Here is a 13,478-nt window from a genome sequence, read left to right as displayed (position 1 = left end):
TCTTCATGAGTATCTACCCTGCTACAACTTTCCCTGATCATATTTAATTTCACTTTTAGATAAAACAGAGCCCTGCTGACCATTGGATGTTACCATATAGCAGGTGCCCAGTGAAAATATGTTAACTGAACAAGTGAATAAATTAATGAATGAATAATCCTGCTTGAATGGTATTTACATAGTCTCCCTGTTTTTAGGCTTTTTTCCCCTCTAAGCCATTATGTGAGCATTGCTAGATCAATCTCCCTGGTATGCTAAGATCAGGTTTTCTCAAAAAACTTTTTTAGTTCCATAAAGCCATAAAGCATGGACTCTAGTATGACATTTACGGCTTTCCACAAAATGAACCCATATGTATTTGTTTTCCATATGTATCTTTCACTGTTTCCCTACACTAATTCCTAATCCACACAAACTGCCTCTCAAACATTTTCAAGTTGTTTTCTTCTCTACCTTCATGTTCTTGTACCCCACTTTCCAAACCCTAATCATCCTTTAAGGGACTGTTGAGATCCTTAATCTTCAGCAAAGTTTTTCCCTAACAACCACGGCCAAAACTGGACTTAGGATGGGTGATTAAGATTCACTGCCAAAAAAAAAAAAAAAAGATTCACTGCCGAACAGGCACCTGGTGGCTCAGTCCGGTCAAGCAACTGCCTTCAGCTCAGGTCATGATCAGAGAGAGTCCTGGGATCAAGTCCTGCACTGGTCTCCCTGCTCAGCAGGGAGTCTGCCTCTCCCTGCCCCTCTCCCCTGCTCATGCTCGCTCTCTCTCAAATAAACAAATAAAATCTTTAAAGGAAAAAAAAAGTTTCATTGCCAAAGCCCTGCTCTTTGGAAGTTCTTTGGGGTGCATGAAAAAATCCTAGACTTAGACATACCACCCAAATAGTAAACCTCCACCATAAGAGGTAGAGCTGGCCTGTTCACACATTCAACTAATACCCCCCACCCAACACCCAGTCCATCAACAAGTACTGCCTGCTGTAACTCCAAAATGTATTTCTTTCATGCATTTCTTGATCTTAACTGCTGCTCCTGAGGATGATTTCCCAATAGCTCTTGAATGGACAGCTGTAAAACTTCCACTTTGGTGCTCATATATCCCCCACTCCCTACCACTACTACCCTCCAAAATGCATGTTTCACATGTCATTCAAGTTGGTTTTTTTTTAAAGATATATGAATCTAATACATTTAAATATACACTTTCCAGCCTCCAGAATCTTAAATATGCCAATGATTCTCATCATATTTAGAATAAAAAACAAACTTCTCACCAAGCCCTGTAAGGCTCTACTGGAACTGATCCCCAGTTATCATCTAATTTCATTTTCTAGCCTTCTCTCCTCACTCACTGTGGGGTTACATGAGCCTTTCACTGCTCATAGGATATAGCAACTCAGACTAATTTTGGGGTATTTGCAATGTCAATTTCATTGGCCTGCAATTTGCCACCTTCAGACCTTCCCATGCCTGGCTCATTGTCTTTCAGACCACAGCTCCAGTGTTAGATTCTCAGAGAACACTTTAAGCAACATCCCTAACACACACACACACACACACACACACACACACACACACACACACCAGTCAGTTTCTCTCATACCCTTTGCTTGGGAATATTTACTACTACTGAAATAACACTAAGTTGTTCAGTCACTTTCTTTCCTATCTACCTTGACTCTAATGTGAACTCAAAAAGAACCAAGACACTGTTGGTCTTGTTCAAGTCTGTATCTCCAATATCAAGAAGGGTGTCTGCCACAAGAGAGTAGAGAGTCAAAAAAAATATCTTTTGAGAACATAAATGGGAGAAAAAAAGAAAAAAAAAAAGAATGAAAAGTTTGGACACAATTGCTCATGTAGAAGCACTTTGTATACTATCAAAAATTATGTTCATATTACAACCATCTGTTTGACCTTCAGATAAACACTGCCTTATCCTAGCTATTGTAATACTATTTGAGTTTAAACTTCTTCATTTACTTATCCAGCTCAGTTTATTAACTGAGCACTATGTGCCCTGGGATATACAATGGTAAATTCATTGGCAATATCACGGAGGTGGGATGCAGCGGAATTCAACCTAAGTTGGGATGGGGGGAGCATTTAGGAAAGGCTTTCCAGAGGACCTAACATTTAAACAGAGACCTGTAGAAAGCAGCCAATCAGATATGGGGTGAGGGAACTAGAAGAATAATATGTTTATCAACTTCTTTATCTCCATATTGCCCAACAGTGTTCTTTGAACCAGAACTAGAATATAAAGAAAATGGAACCACCACACAGGTAGTAAACAGTGGTTATTATGTTTGTTCCCCTATCCTTTAAAGGGCCAGGGAGCAGAGAACTGAGACAGGAGAGACTAGAAAAATAATATTTATTAATGTCTATCACATGCCAAATGCCGTGCCATCAGTTTTCACATGAAAATTTTATTTTATTCTCTCAACAGCTCTGTTTCAGAGGCTCATTAGGTGTTACTGACCTTCATAAATCATTCTTATAGCTGAAGATCTAACGGGGTCAATTTTGACTCTTCAAAATCCATGTTCCTTTCTAATATGCTACCCGACTAAGTCAGTAGTTCTCATCCTGGCTGTGTATTGGAATCAGGAAGCTGAGGCCACACTCTAGACCAACAAAGTCATTTCTGCACATGGAACCCAGGCTTCAAATAGTAGGTTCCTCAGGTGAATCTGATATACAGTCAAGTTTGAGACTCCCTGGGCTAGGCCAAGGGCAAAAAATCAGCTGCTTTAATTAATCATTACGTTATCTCATCCATATTTCTGTTTCTAAGCAAGATCCAAACTGAACCACAACAAGCAAGAAGAGATGAATCCATTCTTTGGCATGGGCTCTTTAATACATTAGTCCTAAAAAGTCAACTATGAAGGTTGAAACAGCATAACTAAATAATTAATCTAATTTTGTCTCTCAACACACCACGTACTGTGTCTGTTTTAATAATTTCTGGCTCCACCAGCATATGCTATCAGATTTAATTCTCTATGGTCTGACACTACATATTTTTAGTAACATTAGCTTTAAAAAGAAAAGTAAGAGAAAGTAACACCATTTACATAGCTACAGAAACATGATTTATTTAAGTTTGCAAAAGAGTATCACAGGAGAATTCATGAAACTTAAAAATTCATTTTCTTTTTACTTGCTACAACAAAAGATCAGTTGGCACTTAACAAAAATACTGTTGTATATATTATTAGATAAGGCATCTGTAGCTTAATATATATATTAAAACAAAACAAAACAAACCCACCACTGCTGGTAGCCATTGTTCTCAGATGAAACAATATCTTACTATTACCCTAGGCTACAAAACATTTTTCTGTCTTAAAGATAATATGTGACCCTTGTCTTATAGTGTTGTTATGAAATTTAGTAACACAAGCAATAGACTTTGTAAATAAAGACCTAATTTGAATGTCCTCTTAGGCCCTTGAAGTAGAGCAATGAGTCATATCTTAGAAAAATATTTTATACCAATCAATAGATATCTTGATCTTTTGTTCATCATATTAGTTCATATGACTAATAACTACTTAGCACAAAGATCACTGAAAATTAAAACCATATGATGTCATTGTGTGACCCTCTAACCCAATGATTCCTCTTTCCTCTGTATTATATCCATATTCATTAATCATGAACTTGTTTCATTATTAGGAATCACTAGATTAGAAATAGAATAGGGTTTGCTATTATCTTTAAAAAAAAAAAAAGGTTTGCTGCACATAAGTGTTTCTAACAGCTTTATTCATAGTTACCAAAACTTGGAAGCAACCAAGATACCTGTTAGTAGGTGAATAGATAAACCGTGGTACATTTAGACAATGGAATATTATTCAACACTTAAAAGAAATGAAGTATGGGGGGGAGGAGATGGTGGAGAAGTATGAGACCCTGTTTAAACTGGTCACCTGAAGTGAGCTAATTAGCTCTGAACACCCATGAAATCAGCTTAAGATGTAGGATTATACACTTCTGGATCTCTGTGGGGGCAGAAGACACCAGTGGAGAGGTTAAGCAGAGTGGGAATGATCAGACTGATATCAGAAGATAAACAGAAGGGGGAGGGAGCCACCAGAAGTGACCCATTGGAAAGTAATACCCCAATGCAAAAGAGTCCTCTGATTGGGGACCAGCTTTAACTTGGAGTCTTGATAAAAGCACTCAAAAAGAGCGAAAGATCTTAAGGGACAACTGGTGGAATCAGGTGGTTACAGGCACAGGCCTAAGCCCATGGACCCAGGACCTCCACGGCCGACGACCACCCCTGCCAGAGAGAGTGCAACGGTGGAACCTTCAATCCCTGCTTCCAGAGCCCCCAAGGTTGCACAGCTTGCACCATGGCTTGGCCGGGTGCACTCCAGCCCCCACATGAGGGAGTATGGTGGGCACTCTCTAGAACCACAGCCTTTTGCACTCTGCGTGACCAGGGTCTGAACTGGGCTCCCCACCTGCGCCTGTGAGAGCTCTGTGAGGGTGCTAGTCGGTGGTGCCTAGGACCGGCAGAGAGTCTGAACACTCCCAGGCCGGGCTTGAAAAACTCAGTGCCCTATCTCTGGTTGGGATCTCTTGGCCGGGCAGAGACCTGAGAAACCCTGAGGTCTGGACCCCAGACAGCAGCAGTCCCTGTGAAGGAAGCCACTGGAAGCGGGCTCCCTAGACCAGCATCGCTCACAGTTTTAGTGGCACAGGGTGCAGAGACAAGTGGGCGCTTCAGGCAACCTGAGAAGGTGGCTGGGGATGTGCACTGCCTGTGGGAGGTTGCGTGGTTCAGCGAAGTTTACAGAGGGGGAGTCTGTGTGTTCTGGACCACCCAGAGGGGAGCAGACAGAGACTTCCTTAGGATATTTCTTTCTGAGATGGAGATCTGAGTACAGTTTGCTTTCCACTAAACCTCTGAAAAGCCTCAAAAAAGCTGCAAAAAACCCTGAAAATCTCCAGAGAACGAAAGCCTGAAAAAACAGTTTCCACAGAGCCCAGTCCCTTGATAGGGAGCAGAAGGACTCAACCCAAGCAAGACTGGCTAAAAAACAACATGGCAAGACCCTCCCCAAGAAGGCCAGCCAAAAGAATGAGAGGACAACCACCACAAGGTCCCGTAAAACTGTAAAACCACAATATCAGGGGAAAACAAATATATTAACCTCCCAGTATTGCCCTAAAACCTGTATATTTCATAGATACAACTTTTATTTTTAATTCATTCTCACTATTGTTCTTTTTAATATTTTTTAACCTACTTACCATTACAACTGGAGGTTTAATAAAACATATTCCATAATAACCTTTTAACTTGAACTTTTTTTTCATACATATACCTGTATTTTTCTTTTGCTTTTCTATTTTTTCAATATACATATAGATATAAGCTTCAAGGGAATCCTCTTTCCCTAATCAATACACCCCTATATATAAACCAGTTTTGATCTCCCTTTATCTCTGGAAAGTTGAGTCCTTTAACAAAGATATCAAGATACACCCAGGAAGAATCAAAATAACCTTCCTTACCCACATCAAGGATTTATAACCACCCTCCCATCCTTTTCTTCTGTCAGTATTTCTGTGTATTTGTTTTTATTCTGGTATTATATAAATCTTATACTTGGGGTCCATTTTGGTTGGGTTCTTTTTTTTCCCCCTTGTCATTTACTATTGTTGGTATTTTTGTTTGTTTGTCTGTTTTTGTTTTTATACCTTATAAATCTTACCTTTGGGGCCCATTCTGGCTGGGTCTTCCCCCCCCCCTTTTTTTTTCCCAGTCTCTCTCTTTCTCTCTCTTTTTTTTTCTTTTTTCTTTCTTTTTGGTGGTGACTTCCCATTGCTCAGAAGCATTTCAGGGTGCACCTTGCCTGGATCATGGTTGATATATTCAGCTACACATCCCCTCAACCACCTCTCACCAAAATGACTAGGAGGAGGAATGCCCAACAGAGGAAAAATTCAGAGACTGCCCTCTCCATCAGAGCTATTGGATATAGACATAAATAGTACATCAGAAAGGGAATTCAGGGTAGCAATTATTCAGGCAATGGCTAGGTTGGAGAAAACCATTAATGACAACATGGAATTGATTACGGAAGAAGTGAAAGCTGCCTGGGAAGAAGTTAAAAATGCTATCAATGAGATCAATATAATCTAAATTCTCTAACAGCTAGGGTAAGGTAACTGAGGCAGAAGATAGAATTAGTAATCTAGAAGACAAACTGATAGAGAAAAATGATCAGGAGGAAGCCTGGAACGAAGAGTTCAGAAGCCTTCAGAATTAGGGAAATAAATGACACCATGAAATTTTCCAACTTCAGAATTATTGAGATCCCTGAGGGGGAGGAGAAAGAAAGAAGACCAGAAGATAGCATCAAGAACCATAAGATACCTGGGAATAAACCTAACCAAAGAGGTAAAGGATCTGTTCTCGTAGAACTACAGAACACTCATGAAAGAAATTGAAGAAGACCCAAAAAGATGGAAGAGCATTCCATGCTCATGGATCAGAAGAATAAACATTCTTAAAATGTCTATACTGCCTAGAGCAATCTATACTTTCAATGCCATCCCGATCAAAATTCCGCAGACATTTTTCAAAGAGCTGGAGCAAACAATCCTAAAATTTGTGTGGAACTAGAAGAGACCCCAAATTGCTAAGGAAATGTTGAAAAAGAAAAACAAAACTGGGGGCATCATGTTGCCTGATTTTAAGCTTTACTACAAAGCTGTGATCACCAAGACAGCATGGTACTGGCACAAAAACAGACACATAGACCAGTGCAACAGTCGAGAGTCCAGATATGGACCCTCAACTCTATAGTCAATGATCTTCAACAAAGCAGGAAAAAATATACAGTGGAAAAAAGACAGTCTCTTCAATAAATGGTGCTGGGAAAATTAGACAGCTATGTGTAGAAGAATGAAACTCAACCATTCTCTTACACCATACACAAAGATAAACTCAAAAGGGATAAAAGACCTCAACATGAGGCAGGAATCTATCAAAATCCTAGAGGAGAACATAGGCAGTAACCTCTTCGACACTGGCCATGGCAACTTCTTTTAAGATATGTTCCCCAAAGGCAAAGGAAACAAAAGCAAAAATGAACTTTTGGGATTTCTTCAAGATCAAAAGCTTCTGCACAGCAAAGGAAACAGTCAACAAAACAAAGAGGCAACCCACGGAATGGGAGAAGATATTCGCACATGACGCTACAGACAAAGGGCTGATATCCAAGATATAAAAAACTCCTCAAACTCGACACACACAAAACAGATAATCACCTCAAAAAATGGGCAGAAGGCATGAACAGACACTTCTCCAAAGGTGACATACAAATGGCTAATAGACACATGAAAAAATGTTCATTATCATTAGCCATCACAAAGATTCAAATCAAAACCACATTGAGATACCACCTTACACCAGTTAGAATGGCCAAAATTAACAAGACAGTAAAGAACAAGTGTTGGAGAGGATATGGAAAAAGGGGAACCCTCTTACACTGTTGGTGGGAATGCAAGTTGGTGCAGCCACTTTGGAAAACAGTGTGGAGATTCCTTAAGAAACCAAAAATAGAGCTACCCTATGACCCTGCAATTGCACTACTGGGTATTTACCCCAAAGATACAGATGTAGTGAAAAGAAGGCCCATCTGTACCCCCAATGTGCATAGCAGCAATGGCCACAGTCACCAAACTGTAGAAAGAACCAAGATGACCTTCAACAAATGAATGGATAAAGAAGATATGGTCCATATATACAGTGGAGTATTATGCCTCTATCAGAAAGGATGAATACCCAACTTTTGTATCAACATGGACAAGACTGGAGGAGATTATGCTGAGTGAAATAAGTCAAGCAGAGAGAGTCAATTATCATATGGTTTCACTTACTTTGGAGCATAAGGAATAACATGGAAGACATTGGGAGATGGAGAGGAAAAGTGAGTTGGGGAAAACTGGAGGGAGAGACAAGCAATGAGAGCCTGTGGACTCTGAGAAACAAACTGAGGGTTTTTGAGGGGAGGGGTAGGGGGTTGTGTGAGCCTGGTGGTGGGTGTTATGGAGGGCACGTATTGCATGGAGCAATGGGTGTGGTGTATAAATAATGAATTTTGGAACACTGAAAAAAATTAAATTTAATTTAATTTAAAAAGAAAAAAAAATAAATGAAGTATCAAACCATGAAAAGACATGAAAGAAATTTAAATGCATATTATTAAGTGAATGAAGCCAATGTGAAAAGATTACATACTGTGTGTGTGATTCCAACTGTATGAGATTCAATGCAATCTAGTCAAAGAAAAGGCAAAATTATGGACACATTATAAAAATTGGTAGTTTCCAGGGGTTGGGGCAGGGGGATGATTAAGTAGAACACAGGATTTTTAGAGCAGTGGAAATATCCTGTATGATGATGGATACATGTCATTATATATTTATTTAAGCCCACAAACTGTATGACATCAATAATGACCCCCCCACCCCGCCCAGTGTAAGATATGCACTTTGGGTGATAGTGATGTGCTGATATAGTTTGTCAGTTGTAACAAATGTACCACTCTGGTGGGGGAAATTGATAATGGGGGAGGCTATCGATGTGTGGATACAGGGGATATATGGGAAATCTCTGTTCCTGACTTCAGTTCTGCTGTGAACATAAAACAGTTCTAAAACTATTCTAAAAAAAAAAAAAATAGTAGACCTGGACTGCTGCAATCCAAACATGGATGAATCACACAAATATACATACTATACAATTGCATTTATATAAAGTTAAAAAATAGGTGAATCTAAACTAGGGTTTTAGAATAAATATTTATTATCTTCCATGTGTGAGGTGTTACAACTATAAAACAGAATAAACTATGGTGTTAAAAATTAGAAAAGGGGGTGGTAAATGTAGAGGGTTCTAGAGAAGTTTCTAAGTTGTTAACAGTTTAATAATTCTTGATCTGAATTATGACTACTAGATGCATTTACTTTCAGTTAATTTATAGAGTTTATTAATTGTGTACTTTCTATATGTAGATTAAGGGGCAAACATTTGTTAAGCATCTACTGTGTGTAGATAAGATTGTGCTGGGCACTGCATTCTTTCATCTTTTCACCCTTTTGTTAATACCATCCCTACTGGAAAAATGAAATTGTTTGTCTGGGAGGTCACCATTGCATATCAGATTGCAAAGTCAGCAAGGTAGAGATGGGAAAAGAGAAAAATTTTAACTGCTTATAATGTGATTATTTTATACTTATGAATAAAATAACACTATGATTATAAATAATTGATTTAATCTACTCATTAGGGAAATCCTGATATTTACCGGAAATACCTTATTGGCTACTAGCCTAACTTACATATAAGCAAAATGTAACAAAACTACAATTCTTTTAAAAATATTCTAATACTGACTTTCCTTCACATCTTCACTATATCTCCATAACTTAGTCTGAATTTGCAAGCTTTTAAAAATAATTATTGCATAAATTCAGCAGTATGAAACAAAGTTAATAACATTTCCAAGGTTAATCTCAAGTCATATTTTTAAGATCATCAAAATTACAATGACCTTAGCCATTTTATAGCATCATCAATTGTTGGCAAAAGAAAATTCTCCTGACTTGTCACTTAGCATTTTAAATTATGTGATTAAGCAAGGTTTGACCAAAAAGGGACAGGTCAAATTCTCTCACGGTATCTTGAAAATATGGAACTGCTACATTTGATCTGTAAACTGTAACACTGACTCAGACATGTAGTAGGCAGAATTGATGCCATCTGTCTCAAACAACAGAGAAAGATTCTCAGCATGTGACTTAGAGGTTATATTATGCTGATGACAAAACTGTCAACATTTACTGCTTGAAGTCAATTTCACTATATAATAAGGATTAACCATACATGCCCCCCCCACGTTATTCAGCACTATTTGCTCATTCATCTCTATAATAGCACTGTTTTGTTGGTGTTTTAAGTTTTCTTATTGTATCCCTCCTTATTCTGTTTACTGGCTACACTTTAAATATGTTATATGTGTGTGTGTGTGTGTGTTCTTAACATAACAGATGTTTTCTCTGAATCACATTGGCCACTATAGTATGGGCTTCCTTTTTTAGGTAATTTGCTATTCTCAGTTTATCTTGGAGTTATGATATATATTTCAGTATTATCAAACAGAAAAGATTGATATAAGAAAATGTCTCTTCTTGAAATGTAGCCTTCTTTTGTTTCTTCTTTTACCATGATCATACTGCTCTTCATGTGTATTCAACTTACATTTTTATCTCCAGTGCATGGCACGGCAACTATTTGAAACACAATTGTACAAGGAAGAAGACATGGTCATGAAACAGAGAAAGATCATCACAAATATACACGTAATAGGTTTAACAAAGTATTACTGGTGAGGAAATAGATATATTAATGAGCTGTAGTGGTGGCAAAGAGAAGAAGAACATAATTCTACCTGTTGGATACAGATTTCAAATAAGGGTTAAAACTTGAAAGCAGGATAGGTATTTACCAGCTGGGTGGAATGTGAGAACATAAGCATAGAGAACAGCTTGAACAAAATCAAAGTCTGAAGTAGTTTGCTGTGTGTGGCAATTTTCAGCATCAGGAGCAGAGACTGTGACTCTCTGCATTGAAGGAAAGGGTATAAGGAGGAGGAGGGACGTATCACCAGATGGATACAGCATTGAAGAAGTAGGAAGGTCTGGCACACCTGGGTGGCTCAGTTGGTTCAGCCTCCAACTCTTAGTTTTAGCTCAGGTCATGATCTTAGGGTCATGAGATCATGCCCAGCATCAGGCTCCAAGCTTTGGAGGGAGTCAACTTGAGAGTCTCTCTCTTCCTCGGGCCCTTTCCTCCTCTAAGATAGTAAACAAATATTTATAAATGATTGGGTATGTTTTGCTAAGGTGTTTCCCCTTGTGCTATAAAGAATCCCAAGGCATTAAAGCATCTTAAGCAGGGAAGGAGGGCAGCCAGCTATCTCCGGCAGCAATGCACAGGAAAGATTTGATTAGAGTAAAGATTTGATGAACTGATCCAGATGAAAGATCTGAATTTAAACAGACCTACATAACTGAAGAGAGAAAGAAATGAGAGATGACAAGGAAATAGAAAATGCAGAATTTGGTGACCAAGGGAAATAAAAGTAGGATTTTTAAAAAATACTTATTTATTTATTTTTTAGAGGAAGAGAGAATACACAGGCTGTAGGATGGCAGAGAGAGAGAAGCAGACTCCCTGCTGAGAATGAAGCCCAGAGCCGGCTAATCTCACCACCCCAAGGTCATGACTTGAGCTGAAATCAAGAGTCAGATGCTTATCTGACTGAGCAACCCAGATGCTCCAGGAATATGATTCTTGGGAGGAGTCTAATGTACCCAGGCTGTTTTGTTTGGTTAGTTTTTGTGTGTTTATTTTCCTTGAGTGACTTGAATGGTATTTATAGGAAATGAGGAAGGATGATCAGGTTAGAAAGAAAGATGATGACTTTTTCAACATGTTGAACAAAAGACACCATTTGTATGCCCAGGTGAATTGCTCTAGTAAGCAATATAAAAATAGCTCTCAAGTATAGCAAAATTGAAGCTAATTTAGCAAAGAAAGAAGTGGTTGACGGTGTCAAATATTGCAGGAAAGTTAAATAAGACAAGATACCAAATGACATACAGAGTTTTAGCAGTTTTTTATTTTTGCTGGAGCCACTCTGGTGGGGCCAGAAGCCTGATAAATTGACAAGAATGAATAAAAGATGATACAATTAAGGTAAGTACAGGATACCTACATTTGAGATCTGTATCTAACACAAAGGAACATAAAAGGACATCAAGAAACTGAGAGTTGATTGAGTGTTTTCTTTTCCCTTTTACATTTGTTTTTATTTTAATAGGAAAAACTTGAATATATTTTAATCTAGAAGAAAGAAATCAGGGTGGTAAAAATATTGAAAATAAAGTAGAAATGATAAAAATTGATCCATGACCTTGAAAATTTTGAAGGGAATCAGATCAAACACAGGTTGTGGGGTAACAACTTTATCTAAGATTACAAGAAAGGATATGAGGATAAATGCAGATATTAGTACCTAAGAGAAGTACAAGGAGTTTGCACTAGCTAATCTTTAAGTTCTTGGATTATATATAAAGCTTTTGTTCAATTTATTTTATGTTGTTTTTATTTTATGTAACATTTTGCTTATGAAAGGCAGTCCATACATTTTTAAAATTTGATAAATATTTGTTTCATTTATTGAAATTAATTGAAATGATCTCAATTGAAATAATCAACTCAATAAATTGAAATTATTGAAATGAAATGAAATATTTCATTACAATGTAACATGTATTCAAGATCTTTCCATAGTTAGCAATTGAGAAAGTATATTTCAGGTATATTTTTCCAAATATCTATTTGATTTATGTGTGACATTTATCAATCTTTGCATAGTCACTTGCTCAAGACAAGAAGTAAACTGTATTTGAATAATGATAAAGACATACTTTTTTTTTCCTTTTTAAGCACTACTTTGTCTATTCTGGTGTGGCAAATTAGTAAATAATTTTTGAATACATACAAATAAAATCATCTAGGAGAATATCAAATGTCATAAACCAAAACAGAACCATTACAAAACACTCCATAGATTCAGCAGGTAAAGGAGATTTGGAATTTAAAAAAATTCCTTCGGTACTAAGTACCTCTAAGAGACAGCAGTTTCTTGACATGTTTCCCCTGCCTCAGTCCCACTCTGTGCTTGAATCAGCCAGGGCCAAGTTATTCACCAGAGACAAGAGTCAGTCTACAGGACCCACAGTATTTTTAGAGGCCCACCAAATGTTTAACACCTTTTAAAATCAGAAGGAAAAAACTGAATTTTTAAGTCAAAGAAAATGTAATATATAACATTACTTTGTCTTTATACCAAAGCAGTTGTAAAATATAATTTAACACTTTTTTATGGAGGAAAGGCCCATGAAGACAAAAATGGTTTTGGCTCATGAAAGTCATAATGTGATCCTGGAGTCTGAGGAGAATAGTGTTTTAGATTGGGATCCCCAAAGTAGGAGTTATGTTGTGACCTTCTGAGAATCATACAGAAGTCTTCAGCTGAACAACAGGTCAAAGATATTTCACACTCTAGGAGACATCTATGGTTTGCTGTGTCATTTCCCCTTGGTCTACCTATGATTTTAGCTGTCACTCTGTGGACAGTTTCATGTCATATCACCCACCCTGACAAGTGTTTCACGTAAGGCACATGCCATCCTTCACAACTTTCCTTGTTCTAATTCAGCTGTCTCAAGCCATGGATACCTGCTCAGTCCAAGGATAATCATAGCCTAGAAGATGCAGAAATATAATCAGAGCTATTGAATAAATGTGTATTCTGCTCTCATTTGTTGTAGCTTTTCATAAATGTAAACAGGTTAAAATGGTAACAGTA

This window comes from Lutra lutra, chromosome 7 (assembly GCF_902655055.1).
Source record: "Lutra lutra chromosome 7, mLutLut1.2, whole genome shotgun sequence".
NCBI lineage: Eukaryota > Metazoa > Chordata > Mammalia > Carnivora > Mustelidae > Lutra > Lutra lutra.
Note: the sequence above shows the minus strand (reverse complement) of the source record.